Raw genomic sequence first — 6,000 nt, 5'->3', positions numbered from 1 at the left:
ATCAAACCAGCCAACTCTAGGGCATGGCTGGGGGGCATGGCCCTCGCTGAGAAGCTGTTGGTGGCTACTGAGGGAGGAGAGGCAGTTTTCTTTGACTGGGGCACCCGATAGACTGGCCACATTCCAGTGGATGGCCTTACACCCATGCACATGATGGGGTCAGGGGTCTCAGTGGGTTTCTAAAAGAATATACAGTGCCAGGGGACCATTGGGGGGGGGGTAAAGGAAGATTTGGAAGAGGAGATGGGACAGGCTTGATCAAAACACCTTCTATTCATGCATGAAGTACTCAAAAACTAAATTAAAAAGAAAACCATTCTAATCAAGGAGGTGGCATTCCTGGGTTGAAGGGTTTCCTCAGTTTTCCCCTGGCTGAGCAGGTTCCAGTGGCCACAGGCTTCTCCGAGTCGTTCCTGTGGACTGTACTTTCAGTTTGCAGAACTCTTCCAGTTCTTTTCTTCTTCATCTCTTTGGAGAGCTTTCTTGGCCATTGCATCTGAATACTTATTAGATTTTGCTTCTTGACCCTCCCCTCCGACTGTCCCAAGCTGTCCTATTTATAACTTGCAGCTGTTGGCAGGTTTGCAGTGTTAGCCTTTGGGGAGACGTACATAGGCTGGGTTGCTTGTGAGTTGTCTGGGAACACAGGCTGAGGCGAAGGAGACACCCAGGCGAGCTTTTTCTCTCAGAATTTATGATGAAAAGTTGGATTTCTTAAGCCAGGAGTTTACGATGGACAACAGCCCTGTGTTTGTAATTTGCAGAAAGATGGGGCAGGCACATTCCACTTCAGCAAGAACTGGCTAAAACCAGCTTTTTTGACTCACAAATCAGTCAATAACTCTCTAGCAAAAATTAGAAATTGTGGCTTCAGTTAAAAATTGCTTCTGTTGAAGAAGAAGAGGAGATGGAAGAGGGGGAGGGGAAGGAGGACGAGGAGGAGGCGGCAGTAGCCAAAATGAAATATTTGGGGCAAAATTTAAATAAGAGTATTCAGAGTTTGGGGTTAAGTATTTTTCTTATAGAGCATGCATCTTAAGTAAGGTCATTTCACAGTGTGCACATGGCTCCAGTAGGGCATAAGCTGTAGAGGAGGGTAGTGGAGGTAGAGATGGATAGATACACCAGGCTGGGTTTAGGTATAAATCATTCACACTCTGCCTACCCGATAAGCATACAGAATTTCGTGTTGACTTCTAATGGGCTCCCAGATGATCCGCAAGAGCTTTCCAAAGGCTTTCCCTGCTCACCGTCAAGGCCTGTAGTGGAGCCTGAAGAAGGGCTTGCCTCCTTACCCCTGAAAAGCTGTGGGGCTCGCCTTTGAACAGTTTTGTCCCTGGTTCTATTAATTAACTTCAGATCGTTCTTTTTATGCCGCTCAGACCATGGATGAGAAGCTGCGGCTAACTCGAGTGTCCTCGTCCTAACAGCGCCTGGAACCTTTCTCCTTCCCCACTGCCATCTCTGGGACTTCTGCCCATCTTCACTTTCTGCTGCGTGGAGGCTCAGATGAAAACATGTGTTTCTGATGCTCTGTATCTTGGCCTGGGAGGAGCCTGAGGGGAGGCTTTCTTACTCCAAATTTGTCTCAGACTTTAGCACGTCAAAACTCATTGCAGTCAAAGTTAGCAGTGCCCCAAACCTCCGGTTCACTCATTGCCTGACAAGCCCAAGGGGCTTTGGAGCAGGCTCGATTTTCGGGTGGACCAGACAAGGCGTTTTGACTGAAGCTGAAACCGCTGCTATCGAAGGGCCTTGTCAAGCTTTGCATTTCACTGCAGGGGAAGTGACACTTTTTGTCACCAGTTAGTTATGTAACAATGCTCTTTCAATATTTAAAAATGTTCTCTTTTTGAAGCCTTTTTAAATGAACAAAAAAGGTGCCCCCAACTCGCCCCCTCCTGCTCTTTTGTTTATAGAAGCTGATTAGTCCTCGGCCCAGAGTCAGAGCTGGTTGAGCATAGGTTTCTCTCGTCTGTGTACTAGGCTCATGCTGGTGAACGTTGAGCGTTGTGGAATGACTGAGTGAGTGACCCATTCCTGGTCTAGGGGATTGATGTTGTTGATATGCTGCTCAAGTGGCTGGGACCAGGTTCTAGGGTGGTAGCTGTGGCTGTCAGTGGCCAGGCCAGGAGGCGAGGCATGAAGAGAACAGAATTGGCATTTCAGCCTGGCTTTTCAGCACCTCTGTCCTCTCTCTCTCTCTCTCTCTCTCTCTCTCTCTCTCTCTCTCTCTCTTTTTAAAATACCTAATAGGAGAAGAATCCTAGAATCCAAGAATCCTAGCACAGAGAGTCCCTTAAAGAGCATGTTGGCCATCTCAGTTCTTTTTATAACATTCTTGTTAAACAGCAGGCAGGGCACAACTCATCTGTGCCCTAGAGAGGATATCCATGTGATGGTGGGCGCAATCCTGGCCAGAGAAGCAGTCTAGTGGTGGTCATTCTCAGCAGACCCACCTCCTCTTCTCAGAGAGTAATACTGACATGCCCCGTCTACACTCCCCAGGTGACACTGAGAGTTTAGATAAACTGCCCACCCGCCTACCGACTGGCAGAGCTGCATAGTGGTCCCAGTGCCCAGGAAGCTGAAGTGGGAGCAGCATCTGAGCTCAGGAACTTGAGACCAGCCAAAATGGAAGAGCAACAGCCTCAAAAACTGCAAAAGCTACCACTCTTGCCATGGTTTAAAGGCAGAATAAGAGGCATCCATGAGAAAACACTTCACATGTAGTAATGTGAATAATTAAGTAGAAGGTGAAGGATTCTGCACTTCTGAGAAGTAATTTAACGTTCACTCAGCAGCCTTCAAACTCTAGCCATATCTGACCCTTGTCTACTTGCACACAGCCATTGGACTATTGACAGTGCGGTATCTGAGGTTATGAGTCTGGACAGCTAGCTACGCTTACAAGCAAGAGGTGCTGAGAGTCACTGAAGGTGTCAGGATTGCCTAGAATGGTGAGAGACTCCTGGAAATGCTTTTATTTTATTTTATTTTATTTTATTTTCTCAAGACAGGGTTTCTCTGTGTAGCCATGGCTGTCCTTGAGTGAGCTCGGCTGGCCTGGAACTCAAGATATCTGCCTGCCTCTGCCTCTGCCTCTGCCTCTGGCATGCTGGGATTAAAGGTCTGTGCCACTATATGCAGCTTGGAATTTTTTTTTTTAAATTACTTTCTTTATGCACTTGTGAGATTGGAGATGTGCGTTGGCTTGTGTGTGGAAGCCAGAGGATGTCTTACAGTAGCCAGTTCTCTCCTTCCCCCATGTGGATCCTGGGGATTGGACTCAGACTTGACAGGAGGAGACTTCTTTCCCCACTGGCTCATCTCACCGGCCTCCCTCTCTTACTTAAACAACTGTCATCTATTATCATTATAATTCAGCTAGCCATTTAACTGGCAAGTATCTCAAAGCAATTCTCCGGTGTGAAGAAACTACAAACTAGACCCCTAGGGAGGGGGAACAGGTAAGTTTACATTGTTGGGGAAATAGGGTGTGGATGCCTATGGGTCACCCACTTGGATAAATCCAGCAAGCCGTTGGCTAAATGGTCCAAACTTTGCAGTCTGGAGGCTGTTCCAGAAACCCTGATTTGGAGAGTAGTTGGAATAACCAGGTAGGGGGTTGACACTGAAGGATCTAAGTATCCCCTCAGATATTAATTAAATGCTTATATATTATAAATAAAAAATAAAGTTAAGTAAGAAGAGAGGACAAAAATTAAGTCAGAATAGAATCCTCAGACCAGGCCATGTTTGAACAGTGTTCTGAGGTAAAATGCCAAGGAAAGACCCCAGAACAGAGCAGGGAAAATGAAGACAGGATTCTCAGCCAGAGATGCCATGAAGGACAGGGCCCCATGCTCGGTAGCTTTCTCTAGCTGCTCTAACCCTGACCACCCTTGTGAGGGGTCACTTACATCCCCTAATGTACACTGGGGGCGGGGGGAGGTACAGTGAAGAAATGGGAAATAACCAGCCCAGCAACACACAGGTGGGCGGGGCAACCAGAGTCCAAACCCCATTGGTTGCTTTTCTCATTCTCTTCTCAGTCACCTCTCTGAGAGCAGCATGAAGAAGTCAGACTTATTTTGGCTCATGGTCTCAGAGGGTCAGTCTCTCAGCTCTACGCCCTTGTCAGGAGCATCAAGGTGGCAGAAGCCTGCCGTGTAGGAGTGTCTTCACTTCTTAGTGGTCAGGAAATGGAGAGGGGGAGATATAGGAAGCCTCCCCCCACCCCCTGAGATACAGCCCCAGGGACATTCCTAACCTACTTCTTATCCCTAATACCCAACAGAGTCTCCGTCAACAGTGCTGACAGTTGAGGATTAGTCTTGCAATGTGTGTCTCTGAGCGCAGGCAAACCATGACAGAAACCAAGCAGTTTGATTGCTGAGGCTGCTCTCCAACAGTTTGCCAGTTAAAAATTTGGGTTCAAAGAAAATAAACAGCAGTGCCTTGAATGTAGTGCTTCACCTGACACGCCTGAGGTAGGGACCGTGACCCTCGCCCACCGATAGCTTTCCAAGCAGGGGGAAAAACCAAAGATGGCAGCAACCTCCCAGACCCCATCAGCTATGGTGACCCTTCTCAGGCCAATTGTGAAGGTTGAAAAAAATTATTATTATGAATTATAATTATTATGAACAAGTCACAACTTACTCCATACAGTAGGTTTCTCTGGACTGAGTAAATGGACAAACAAAGAAAGCTTGTGTCCAGTTTATTACATGAATCAAGTGAATTTGATATTAAAATGTGGGACATAAAAAGTGACTTCTCTAGTGCTAGGATTAGAGGTGTTAGTGTCTCTCCCTCCCACTCTTCCTCTCTTCCTCCCTCCCTCCCTCTCTCCCTCTCTCTCCCCTCCTTTTTTTTTTTCTTTGAGATAAGGTCTTATGTAGCTCAGGTTGACCTTGAACTCACTATAGAGTTGAGGATGGCCTTGAACTTCTGATTTTTCTGCCTCCGCCTCCCAAGTGCGGAGATTATATACCTGTTTATGTGGTGCTGAAAACGCAGTCTTCCAGCTGAACTAGACTCCGTCTTTTGGATATTCATCTTTATCCTGCAACCAGGGCTTGGGATATGGAGGAAAGCAGGCTTTTAGGAATTCTGACACTGGAGGCCACAGTCTCACAGGTAGGGAGGTTTTGCCAGAAGTCTCCTCGGGTGTGAGCATTGCAGGGGACAATAGGACATGGCAGGAAGGGAGCTACCAGATCTCTTGTGGTGAAGTAGCAGGTCAGGAAAGCCTTGAGGAGGTGAGCAGAGCTGACAACTGCTGAGTCTTGACACAGGTCCAGAGGACTGAGGATCCATCACAGCAGAGGGATGCTTATGCCAGAGCTCTGGATGCTGTGGGCACTGGGGTGAGACACTTTTTAGCAGTGTTTGCTAGCCATAGAACACAGCAAAAGTCACCAAGTGTAAGCTTAGGGTTTTCAAAACCTACCGTTATTAAGGTTTTTAAATGCTTCAACCTCCCTTCTAGCCCACCAACCGGAGACAGGGGAAAAAGAGGGTTAATAGAAAAAGGAAGTTGTGGACCTGCTTAGAAGTAGTTCCCTGGGACAATTCTACTCTCACTGTCTGATTACCAGCAGTCCAGTTCAAGAGCAAACAGCAAACACAAATGAGTTTGGCTGCATGATCCAGCAGAAACAGCAAGGCTCTGTTGAATCTGCACAAGTCAGCAGAAGTAGCCAGAATCAGCCGCAATACCACCGAAAGCTCTTTGGCACGTTTCTCTCTACAAAGTGAAGACCAGTGAAGCATTGCACAGCCTAGCAATGTAAGAGCATCCTCTCACTGTTTGCAGGGTTCTATTTATATTCTTCCTAAACATCACATGCCCTCTCAAGTGTCTGTTTTCAGTAAAACATCACATGCCCCCTCCCCCCCACAAGACAGCTTCCAGAAAAACATCACAGGACACAACTGAGTTGTTAAAATAATCCAGAAATTTCTACTTCACCCAAGGGGAACTACTAAAAA

The sequence above is a fragment of the Arvicanthis niloticus genome, chromosome 1, assembly GCF_011762505.2.
Source record: "Arvicanthis niloticus isolate mArvNil1 chromosome 1, mArvNil1.pat.X, whole genome shotgun sequence".
Lineage (NCBI taxonomy): Eukaryota > Metazoa > Chordata > Mammalia > Rodentia > Muridae > Arvicanthis > Arvicanthis niloticus.
The sequence above is the reverse complement of the archived record's forward strand: the minus strand, read 5'-3'. Positions refer to the sequence as shown.